The sequence below is a fragment of the Temnothorax longispinosus genome, chromosome 3 (assembly GCF_030848805.1).
Source record: "Temnothorax longispinosus isolate EJ_2023e chromosome 3, Tlon_JGU_v1, whole genome shotgun sequence".
NCBI lineage: Eukaryota > Metazoa > Arthropoda > Insecta > Hymenoptera > Formicidae > Temnothorax > Temnothorax longispinosus.
Genome location: NC_092360.1, coordinates 16,089,866 through 16,103,006, shown reverse-complemented (window position 1 = coordinate 16,103,006; position 13,141 = coordinate 16,089,866). Strand labels below are relative to the sequence as shown.

Sequence of the window (13,141 nt, the reverse complement as noted above, 5' to 3'; positions counted from 1 at the left end):
GAACGCAGGCTTGAGGATCGGCCTCCCTCCCACCGAACCCGCCGCGCCGGGATATATAAACCGGCGTTCCGGCGAGAAAAGACACTTCGTCTCCACACCAGCGTTCCGCTGTTCCCGACGAAGCTACCTAAGTCCTAGAGCGACACACCAATGAGGTCCAGCGCTCTGTGCCTCAATCGAGAGCTCTCGGTTGTCCCCGACCTTCGTCAACCAAATTCCCGTCGGCAAACGGTTAAGCGGCGGCCCAGATAACCAAGCGTGCGATTCCCGCACAAGAGACTGCTACCGTATTGTTACTGTACTGCCACGAGATGTCAGTGTACGGCGTAGCTGTACAGTACCAGTACAAAAATGATACATGATACTGATACAACGTACCATTCTGGTACTATCGTCGTACCTGTACTGCGTACTGTTCGGTTTATATGCGCAATAGGAACTGTACCATATCAGTACAGCGTACTGAGCATGTATTGAAATCTAAAATTTATAATATATATAAATATATATATACATGTATATATATATATATATTATATATATATAAAAGCGTCAAATTTACATCAATTTAGAAAGACCAAAATCCATGGTCGAAATGTCTTGACGATTTAATCTTGCAATTTAATTGGTCGAATTGTCATGACGCGATGATAGCCAATTGCAGTCGATCGATTAAAGAGTTTTAATTGGAAACCTAGAATACTTAACCCTTAATTAATATGCATACGTTTTTTCGGTACCTTCAAAGTGCATACGTGGGTCTGTCATCAGGTTCAACGCTATTTTCCCCTACCTTAAAGTACTTTAAAAAATCTAAAAAAAATTCATGAAACATTTGTCTACATTATAGTTGACAATTTTATAGGCATTTTGATAAATGAAAAAAAAACGAGCACATATATCACTTTATAGCTCGGACACCGTAGACCCATGTATGCACTTTAAGGATTAATTATAATTATTTTTATAATTAATTAATTGCAGTAATAACATTTTTTAAATTATTATTCTATATAATTTTAAATTAATTTAGCACTGATAATATTTATTCCTAATTGATTATAATAGTGGGATTGAGTCTGCGGGTTACTGTTTAAATTTGGGTCCTAACGTGACAGACCCACGTGTATCACAATAGCTCGGACACCGTAGACCTATGTATGCACCTTAAGGGGATCCTATAGTGGCGGTAGTTACCGACATTTTTTCATTTTAAGAAATCTTTGAATTGGCTTTACAGAATTGCAAGTTTTTGGTCTAGAATTAAAGTACGCACAAAAATCTACATCGCGTTATACGATTTCATATCGGGAACAAAAAAAAATTAAAAATTTTACTAATTTGGACACATACAACTGTCATCTGACGACAATAACAAAATTACTGCAGTTTATATATAATGACACCAAGGCGACGTAGAGACAACATGTAGGAACAATATCATGTAAATAAAACTAAGATTCAACGTCTAGAAAAAAAGATTTTGTAAAATGAAGTTTTATTAAGCAAAAGCACATTCAGGTTGATAGGATAAGCAGTATTGCGTGTAGCGAGAGATGGCGCAGCAATCGAACAAAGACAGATGCCTCTCGTTAGACAAGGACAGATATAGATATATAACATAGAAAACAGGATTAGAAATGTTGACATTACCGACGTCGAGGAAGTTCGGCCTTCGCTATAGGATCCCCTTAAGCAAAAGCACATTCAGGTTGATAGGATAAGCAGTATTGCGTGTAGCGAGAGATGGCGCAGCAATCGAACAAAGACAGATGCCTCTCGTTAGACAAAAACAGATATAGATATATAACATAGAAAACAGGATTAGAAATGTTGACATTACCGACGTCGAGGAAGTTCGGCCTTCGCTATAGGATCCCCTTAAGGATTAATTATAATTATTTTTATAATTAATTAACTGAAGTAATAACATTTTTTAATAATAACCTTACTATATTTTGGCGCGCGCAATCGACGCAAGCGCGGCCAGACGGGATGTGATAGCCCACATTGCCAATTGGCAAGCTGAAAACGCGATCTAATTCTGATTGGTCGACTGTGCTGGGTACACCTTATGCCGCCTTAATGGAGAAGTTTGTGCAGTGTAAATCCGCCATAATAACGGAAAGTCTCCTCCCAACGGCCAGCGCGGCTATTTTGTTTTTCTCTGCGCATTGTTCTTTTCTGCGATAACATGAACCTGTACGGACGTGTTTTCCTTACTTCTGTAATTTTTCAAGTTATTACAGAATATTCAGAAGGTTCAGGAATATCTTAAGGATTTGAGAATCATTGTTATTTATTCAGTATCTGAGGTAAGTAATTTTTCATGTAACAACTCACTCTGTATACATATATGTTATTTATATAACTGCAGCATTGTCTGTCGACACTCGACATTGATTTCTTTGTTATAAATTCTAAAAATAAGAGCTAAATCATTAATTGCTACTGAGCGGTTAAACGTACCTGTTAAACGTCCCTGGTAACGCAAGCTCAGATAAGTCCCGAAGAAGTGCGCAAGAAAACAGTCCAAAATTGCGACAGATGTGCATAATATCTGTGATTGAACGAGTACTTACTGTACTATTGCAGCAGTGTCTGCTGTAAGAAGCTAATGTGAAATTTATATATAAAAATTTATTACAAGTTATAATCACAGAGATATATTATAATCACATATATTATGTACTTCTATCGCAATTTTGTACTGTTTCCTTGCGCACTTCTTCGGGACGTATCTGAGCTATCAGATTGTGTTACCAGGGGTCTATTGAGTGTGACTTGTTAAAAAATTAAACATTATAATATATTAAACAAACACATTCCAAAACGTATTACAAAAAAATCAATCTTTCTGTCCACGATGTACATGAAAAAATAAGTATATTGTACATTGCATATTAAATATATATATATATACAATATATATATATATATATATATATATATATATATATATATATATATATATGTTACGGGCAATTTGATAAATTGGGCATTATGCATAATGGCCGGGCATTATGCATAATTCCCAATTTGTTCGGCCAATATGATTAATAGAGAAGAATTAATCAAATTGCCCGGTCATTATGCATATTTCCCAATGCTAAATGGTCATTTTGATAAATCATCTCATTTGAGTTGATTTTCCCGGCAATCTTAAGCCCCTTGCACAATAGGCGATAGCGATAGCGGACTTAAATATTTGTTAAAACTAAATAATTTGTTAAAACAGAGAATAGTTGATATATGAAAAGTAAATATTTATGTGTACTTTTCATATACCAACTATTCTCTGCTTTAACAAATTATTTCTGTTACAAATATTAAGCGTTTAAGTTAACGAAACATAAAAATAATTTGTTAAAACAGAGAATAGTTGGTATATGAAAAGTACACATAAATATTTACTTTTCATATATCAACTATTCTCTGCTTTAACAAATTATTTATGTTACAGATATTAAGTGTTGAAGTTAACGAAACAGAAATAAAATTGTTAAAGCAGAGAATAGTTGGTATATGAAAAGTTCATATTAATGATTTTCGTTAAAGCAGGGCACACACACGTGTGTATGCCCTGCTTTAACGAAAATCACAACTTCTATAAAGCAGGGCATACACCAGCATACACACGTGTGTGTGCCCTGCTTTAACGAAAATCACAACTTCTATAAAGCAGGGCATACACACGTGTGTATGTGCCCTGCTTTAACGAAAATTATTAAACAGTTACATCGTGCAGAATAACCAAGCATCTCGATTCAAGCAGTTAGGTCTCACGCTGGGAGTTTCATTAGTTTAATTATGCGTGAGAAACACACACACACACAACGGGGGGGTGCGAGGGGGGGGCCTTCGGCAGCCTTCCCCCGCACCCACCCCGCCGGTAGGCTGCGTGGACCTCGCTTTACAACATAAAGTACATGCTAAGTTGTAAAGCGAAATTATAAAGCACATGCATGGAGGGGTGCAAGGGGGCTTACATGCGTGAGCGCACGTGAACAGAAAGGCTTTTCTCCCCTGCACCCTCCCCCATGCATGTACTTTATAATTTCGTTTTACAACTTAGCATGTACTTTATGTTGTAAAGCGAGGTCCACGCAGCCTACCGGCGGGGTAGGTGCGGGGGAGGGGGGGCCGAAGGCCCCCCCTCGCACCCCCCCGTTGTGTGTGTGTGTGTGTGTGTGCTTCCCACGCATAATTAAACTAATGAAACTCCCAGCGTGAGACCTAACTGCTTGAATCGAGATGCTTGGTTATTCTGCACGATTGATTCATTTAAAATTGGCGCAGTTTTACATGCGCGTGCGACCACTGAGCATGCGCGTGTGGCCGCAGGGCATGGTCGTAGTCGCTGCATCTCGTCGATATGACAGGAATCATAACTTGATTCCTGTCAACTTTAACCGTTAATATCTCGCTTCGCGGGGCAGAGCGACACTTTTTTCTGCCAGATTCGGTCGTTTCGTGCAAAAACGCGTCGATTAAGCCCAAGTTGAACGAAATCGGTGAGGAGGCCACTATTCTTCAGATTTACCCAGTTAAATATTTTTAAAGCGCGTCATCTAACCTATGTAACTGTTTAAAGCGCGTCACTAACCTACATAAGTTAGATGACGCGTTTTAAAAATATTTAACTGTTTAAAGCGCGTCACTAACCTACATCTCGCTTCGCGGGGCAGAGCGACACTTTTTTCTGCCAGATTCGGTCGTTTTGTGCAAAAACGCGTCGATTAAGCCTAAGTTCAACGAAATCGGTGAGAAGGCCACTATTCTGCACATTTACCAAATAATTTATTAATTTGTCTGTTATAAATTATGTTTAAACACAAAATATAAAATATTTTAGTGCATGAACTCATTGTAAGTAAGAAAGTTGAAATTATAGACAGACTGCCATTCTTTTTAGAAAGATATTTTAATATGTTAATCACATTTCCCACTTGTCTGTGGGCATTATGCATAATGACCGGTCAGTTTGATTAATTTGAACATTTTTGCTTTTATTATTCAAATGTCCCGAAAGAAGCGGGCATTATGCATAATGCCCGGCCATTATGCATAATGACCGGATTAATCAAATTGCCCGTAACATATATATATATATAACAAAATTGTCAATTTATATATCTTTTTAGATCATGTACTAAATAAAGCTATTGTTTATATAAAATCGTGTATACTTTATTTATATATGTATATATATATATATATATATATATATATACATATATACATACATATATTATCTTTGAATATTATTATTGTATAGAATTATGAATATTATTGAGCCTCAAATGTTAAAAAATTTATGAATAATTATAATTTATTATAATTGTTTACACACCTGTTTCCATTGTTTTAATGTCCTCGTCTCAGTCTGCAGGGCATTCAAAACGTCCACCAACTCTTGCCACTGTCGGTGCAAATTTTCTTTGCCCCTGGCTCCGACAAATTTATTGGTTATGAGCTCGCTATGTTGCTATAATCGAGGATTATTCCGAAATGCTCTTCCGTGGTTCTCATCTAAAAACAAAGAAAAATTTAATTTATGTATAAATCACCAATCACTAATAATATAAGTTAATGAAAACATTGAATCTTCAAGTTATTAAAGAAACCAATGTATTGATCGTATAAAAAATTTATTTTACATAAACAATAATATTTTTATGTGAATTTTGTAAAGTTTTCAGAATATACAAACGTAAAATTGTTTATAAAATTATAATTTTATCACAGCGGTTGTTATTTCCTTTAAGTTGAGCAGTCTTCTTCTTTTTTTTCTTATGTATGTATGTATGTATGAAAGTACTTTATTTGCCCCTAAGGGGCCTTAAAGGGCGTTTTTAAGGAACGTACCCAAACCTTTACAATCTCCTACTCTTCTTCCTTTTCTCACAAACCATTGGCGTTTTTCAGGAACGTACCCAAACCTTTACAATATTTACATCTTATATCTAACTTAATTCTAACTTAATTCTAACTTAATTCTAAGGTTGGACTTCCGTTTCCTTTGCTTCCTTTCTTTCATATTTTTCTCTCATACGTCTCAATCACACTGCTCTCTCTTCTATCACTTCCCTTCTCCTCTCTTCCTCTCGTCGCATTTCCTCTATCGCTTTCATCCATTTCTTTCTTTCTCCTCCCTCTTCTAGTAAATTCTCCACCACATCCTGCCACCCCTCTCCATCCCATTTCTCCCATCTTGTACATTCCTCCCATATGTGTTTCCAAGTTTCTTCCTCCCTCTCGCATATCCTGCACCTTCTATTCTCCTCTTTTTCCCAATACAGTCCTTCCCTAATTTCATTACCGAGTCTGAACCTCGCGACCCTACTCCACCTTTCTTCCTCCCAGTTTTTCTCTAAGTATCCTGGAATCCCGTCCTTCCTTATAAATTTATACCACCTGTTGTATTTCGAGTCTACGATCTTTTCCATCCTTTCTTGTTTTTGCTTTGCCTTCTCTCTGCTCTCCAGATTTTTCACTTCTAACTCTTTCTCCTCTTCAACTCTCACCCCCAGCTCTTCCAGATAACTTTTTCTTTCTTGTTCCCACTTTCCTATTATCTTCCCCTTTTTCCATCTTTCTTTCATTTCCTCTAGGCATTTCTTCGCTATTCCCCCTCCGTTACATTCCTCTAACTTCTTCTCGAACTTCCAAGCTCTCTTGCTCGCCCTGCCTCTCATCTCTCTCTCCACTTCATCTCTCACCATATATCCGGATGTCCTCCAGTTTAGCCCAAATATCCATCTGATATATCTCTCGTGTATACTTTCTACCTCCACCCTTTCCTTTCCACCCCCACACTTCTGCCCCGTATCCCATCACTGTCCATATCAGAGTATCATACAGCCAGATCCTTTTTCTCCAGTCCTTTTTCCACATTCTTTTCCCTATCCCCCACACTTCCCTCATTACTCTCGCCGCCTTCCTTCTTCTCTCTCTGATATGTGTCTCTTGTCCCCCATTTTCCTTCAGTGTATATCCAAGATATTTAAATTCCTTAACTTCTTCTAGTTTCTTTCCTTTCCATCTCCAATCATACTTCCTCTTCCTTCCTCCTCCTTTTCTGAATCTCATTAACTTTGATTTCTCTATGCTCAATATTAGTCCCTTCTTGTCCAGGTATCCCTCTAGCCTGCTTATCATTGATCTCATGTCCTGTTCCTCTTCCGCCATCAGTGCTATATTATCCGCATACATTAACGTGTAAATCTTTCCCCCTCTCAGCTTCACACCTCCCCATCCTCCTTTCTTCATGTAATCTTCCAGGTCCGCGATCAATATGTTAAAAAGTATCGGGCTCAATGGACACCCTTGTCTCACGCCCTTCGCCATCCAGAATGCACCTCCACACTCTCTTCCTATTCTTACCCTACTCTTCGTTTCTCTCAATACCTCTTTAACCCTGTCTATTAAACCCTGCCTCACTCCCCTCTCTGTCATCGCCCTAATTAGTACTTCCTTGTCCACTGAGTCGAAGGCTGCCTTCAAATCTATGGAAAATACTGTCATCTTTCCTTTCTCCTTACCCAATTGTCTATTTACCAGATAATTCAGCGCGAATATCTGGTCCATCGTTCCTATCCCTTTTCTGAATCCTGCCTGGTTATCTGGAATCAAATTCTTTGTCTCGACCTCCTTCCTTAACCTTTCTGCCAGTATCGCTGTGTATATCTTGTACATTGATGACATTATTGTTATTCCTCTATAATCCTTCACCCCTCGTCCTTCTCCTTTTTTAATTATTGGGACTATTTCTCCTTCCTTCCATTGTTCCGGCCAGCCTTCCCCTCTCCAAACTTTTTTACAGATTTCCCATATCCATTTCTCCATTTCTTCTCCCCCAAATTTCCACGCCTCGTTCGGTATCCCGTCATTTCCTATTGCCTTTCCTGCTTTTAACTTCTTTATTACACTTCTTACCTCCTCCAACTCTATCTCCTCTTCTTTTTGTCTGTTCCCTTCCCCTTCTCCTTTCACTACCCTATTCTCCATCCCACCCATTAGTTCCATGAAGTACTCCTTCCATTCTTCCATCTTTATCTCTTCATTTATCCTTTTCCTTCTTTTTCTTACTCTGCCTATCAACTCCCATACTTTTCCTTCCGTTTTCGCTTCCCCTATTTCTCTTATCATCCTTTCTTTCTCCTCTTTCTTCTTTCTTTTACACATTTCTCTGTACTCCTTTCTCTCCTCTCTGTACCTTTCCACTTCTCCTCTTCCTTTCTTCCATTTTCTCAGTTCTTTCCTCACCTCTCTTTTTTTCTCCTTACATTCTTCGTCTCACCATCCTCTTCCATTCTTCTTCTCCCTTCTCCCTCCCTCATTTTCGTTCTCCTCTATTACTTTTCTTATCCTTGAGATTCCTACTTCTATCTCCTCTTGTATTTCTCCTTTTCCTCCCTTTATCGTTCCTAATCTCTCTTTAAATTGCGTTCTTCCCCCCTCGCTCCATATTCCTCTTCTTCTTACTCTTTCTCCTTCCTTTTTTCTCTGATCTTTCTCAAGTTTACCCCTCATCCATATTGTTATTGGGTGGTGATCTGAATCCACTCTTTCTCCTACCTCCAGTCTTTCCACCCTTTCTCTAACCTTCTCCTCCCCTATCACGTAGTCTATAATTGTCTCGCCTCTCCCTCCTGTGTACGTAAATTCACCCTCCTCATCTCCCTTCACGCCTCCATTTAGTATCATCCAACCTCTTTCCTCTATGAATTCCAATAGCTTTCTTCCGTCCCTATTTATTTTCTTGTCTTTTGATCTTCTCCCTCCACCTTCCACTCTTTCCTCGTCTTCCTCTACCCAACCTCCTTCGTCCCCCGTTCTCGCATTGAAATCCCCACCTATTATAGTCCTTACTCCTTTTTCTCCCTCCTCCGTCTTATCCTTCAGGCCCTCTAGCTTCCTGTCTATATCATTATTTACATAAAGCCCTATTATTCTCCATATTTCCTCTCCTATCCTTATCTTACATTCGATCTTACCTTCCTCTTCCTCCAACTTTCTTTCTTCCTTTATTTCTTCTATTCTCTTCCGTATTCCTAACAGCATACCCCCACTCGCTCTTCCTTTCTTGTTCTTCCTGGTCGCTATCTGTACTCTCCATTTGTATTCTCTTGGGATCTTCTCTTTCATCTTTTCCCACCCCCTCTCATCTAACCATGTCTCCATCATTATCACTACATCCCATTCCTTTATCGTTTCCCAGAATTCTTTATCCTTGTTTGCTATGCCCGCCACATTCCAGAAAGCCACCTTCCACATTTCCTCCTCCCTCCTACTTTTCCTTTTCTCTCTCTCTCCATTTTCGGTATCCTCCTCTCCATCTCTTCCTCCTAAGTTCTCTTCCTCATTCTCCTTTTTACCTTCTTTGTCCTTCTCATCTCCCTCTTCCATGTTACCTCCATCTTCTTCCTCTCTTAGTTTTCCCCTTTTTCTTTCCACACCTTTCCTTCATTATCTCTTAATACCTCTTCATCCTCTTCCCATTTCCACCATTTTCCTTCTAAATGTATCTTTCCATATCCTACTTTTACTCTCTTACCATTTCCTCTCTGTAAGAGTCAGTGATATTCATGTTCATATCTTTCTCGGTGGGCAAAGATAAAACCGAGTGGCGACCGTAAATAAAGTCAAATAAAATTTAAGTCCGGTCACAACCTTACGTCGGATTAGATTTTACAAAAATCTATTCCTAAACCGCGATCTCACATTAAAGGTAGTTGGTCCTTTGCGAGGACGATTGTGAATGCGAACATCGATACTGACAAGATCCTCATATCGCTTGATGTCAGGACTTTATTCACTAACATCCCGAAGGATTTGGTGTGCGAGGGGTTGACGAAGAGGTGGCACCACATTTCTCAACATACAAAACTCAATTTGGCACAGTTTCTCCACGCCGTTGAGTTGATTTTGCAGTCCACCAGTTTTGGTTTCGATGGTCAATTCTGTGAACAAATATTTGGTAGCCCCATGGGATCCCCTCTCTCACCGATCTTAGCCGACATAGTTATGGATGACTTGGAGACGCACTGCATTAGCCTTCTGAATTTTGAGATTCGGTTGTTCCTTCGGTATGTAGACGATATTTTTGCCATAGTGCCGAAGAATGCGGTTAATGCGATGCTTGACGTCTTTAATAACTACCACCCCCGTTTACAGTTCACCTTTGAAACCGAGGTTGATAACTTAATACCGTTTGTTGATACATTAGTCATAAGAGATGGTGAGAGGCTAATTACGAACTGGTGCAGAAAACCGACCTTTTCGGGACGATATATAAATTACTTCTCTAATCACCCACACAAATATAAAATGAATACTATAACGAACTTGGTTGACCGTGCTGTTTTGTTATCTGATGATCGGTTTCATTATGCAAATGTCAAAATTGTTAAAGACATTCTTATAAATAATTGTTTTCCGACCAAGTTAGTGAATAAGCGTATACATAATAGACTATTACAATTGAAGAACAGAAAAGATAGTGGCGATGATTTCTCAGATGTTTCCTTCGACACGCGTAATCATATAGTGATCCCGTATATTAAGGGCTTAAGCGAGGGCATATGTCGTACCTTAAAAAATGTCGGACTTGAAGTATTATACACGATACCGAAGAAGCTGAACACAGTTATCAAAAGGGGTAAGGATAGATTGACAATGAACAAAGAAACCAATATTGTTTATCAGATTGAATGTGGAAGCTGCGAGGCTTCTTATATAGGGCAAACTAAGAGACATCTCGAGACTAGAATTAGGGGGCATTGCAATGACATCAAGAAACATTTCAGCAATCACTCTGTTGTGAGCAAACAGATTACACAATAACCATAATTTCAAGTGGTCTGAACCTAAGATTTTACACAAGGAGTGTAATACGAAAAAGAGAGAGATAGCTGAAATGTTTTTTATAAAGAAACATAACAACATTATTAATCTTCAGAGAGATACAGATAATAATCTAAACGCTGTATACGACGGCGTCATCTCGTCAGTTTAATTGTTTATATTTGTTATTTTTCTTGGCAACCTTTTGACTCCTTGATTCTTTTCCTCGTCAGCGTTCAGTCTCCTGAGTGATTCCACTCACATAACATCACATATCGGAGAGTCTCAAACTTAAGATGCTTGGTGTGGAATTTTAATATTTAAGACACGTAAGAATTGATTGTCGCATTTCTCTCTCTGTATGTTGGTTTTATGTGAGTGATTTCCCGTAGTTTGTGCTTTGTGACAATGCTGGGACATTCCCATGAACGCAAGGAGGTCTTGATTAACTTATGACGAGTCTTTTTGACGATTAGACGGCACTTGATAAAGGCTCTAACGGTGAGCCGAAACGTTGTGCACCTATGTATAAATTTAGACAGGTAGTCGAGCAATAAAAAATTTGAATTTGTTTTTAATCACTGGCGGATAAAAGTTTTCGTTATAATCTTACGTCGGATCTTATTGAAAAAATTGAGATGATCCAATCGGGAAGTCAAAGCCTTCAGGGGCCACTAAGTGGCTCTCTTAGGCGTGATCTGCTAAATATTTCCGAAATCTTTTCTATTCTCTTCGAGAGATTGGAGTCAACCGGAGATGTCTCCTCTTTGAGAACTCAAAATCTCGAACTTTCTGCGCAGTTTTGGGCTTTCAAGCGCGAGGAGAAGACTAAAAGGGAGCAATCCCTAATTAAAGATGAGAATGTCATGCTTAAAAAGGAGATCGATGCTCTTCGAGATCGTATGACTAGGCTCGAGAAAGTCGAGCCGATTCTGACTTCTTCTGATACTCGCTATATCAGATTAGAGAAAGAGAACGATAAACTGAGAAGGGAGCTTGAGGCCCATCGTACTACTTCTAGCTTTCCTTCATCCGCACCGCGATCCCCTCGTAAGAAGACGGTACCTGCTACGGAGTCTGAGGAGACAAATTATATCATCAGGAGCAGCCGGAGTTTCCCCCCTTCCTCGGGTGATAACAAAACCTAAAATGACCAGCAACCAGTTGTTACTGGGAGACAGAAAAGTGCGGATACCATCTAGTGGATCGAACACGGATTTTCGATCTGGGATAAACTTTAGGAAACGTATTCCCGGTGTCAACAATAGCAAGATTGGCGTTCTTCCTGTACAAAAAACTGGAAAACCAGTTAAAACATGTCTGGACCCTCCTGGAGCTGTTCTCTCCCCTAATGAGGCGGAAAACGAAGAGCTTGATCTGGAGATAAACCAAATCAAGGTACAGATGAACTACTTGGCTGACCGCAAAAGACAGTTACGTGCGAAACTTGCGGCTCATTCAGACAGACCGTCTGAAGAGGCGAATACAAAAGAAACTCGGACGACAAGGAATATCCAGAAGGTAGCTCCTGGGAATTTCGATGGTGAAGTGGAACGTGAGCTCCGACGTGGTACACTTAGAAACATAGCGATATCTGGTGGAACAGGTAGAACCTCTCGCGGGGTCTCCCGACGTAAGCCCCCTAAATCAGCGGTTATTTCCATTACCAGCATCGACTCAGGGACCTCGTATGCAGATATCTTGAAGAAAACCCGGATAATATTGCTCTTGATACCTTGGGTATCGAAAACTCCAAGATACGTCGTGAAATAAATGGCGGTATTATTTTTGAGATCTCTGGCGAGAATGGAGCCTCTAAGGCTGACGCATTGTCTAAGAAATTAGAGGAGGTATTGGGAGGTTCTGACGCCCGTCAACAGGCCCACCACAATGGGCGAAATGCGTATTTGGAACATTGATGATTAAATCTCGACATTTCTAACACTGTCTTATCACTGGAGATTGCGATGAAGCAGACATAAAGATCGGGAACATCAGGCCGATGCGAAACGGTTTGCATTCAGTTTGGATTAAATTCCCGATGACCGCAGCAATTAAGGCGACTCTTTTTGGAAAACTGAAGATTGGATGGACGGTTGCTCGTGTAGAACTCCTGGACGCGAGGCCCGTTCAATGTTATAAATGTTGGAAATATGGGCTTATCAGGAACACATGCAGTTACCCGGAAGACCGTACCGGGTTCTGTTTCAAATTTGGCGCACAGGCCCACTAAATTGGAAAATGCGAAGCAGCTTCACACTGCGTGATTTGCGAGGAGGCTGGCAGGCAGTCA

General features: G+C 39.5%; 1 long non-coding RNA gene across 1 annotated transcript in view; it reads right to left on the bottom strand.

Moving 5' to 3' along the window:
* Positions 1–947: 947 nt before the first annotated feature.
* The window catches only part of LOC139810272 (uncharacterized), a 51,742-nt gene continuing 39,548 nt past the window's right edge, over positions 948–13,141 (bottom strand). The window contains exons 2-4 of the long non-coding RNA XR_011731274.1: positions 5,354–5,532; positions 2,344–2,420; positions 948–2,225 (exon numbers count right to left, since the gene is read on the bottom strand). This is a non-coding gene — a long non-coding RNA (uncharacterized lncRNA). The remainder of the gene's footprint in view (positions 2,226–2,343; positions 2,421–5,353; positions 5,533–13,141) is intronic.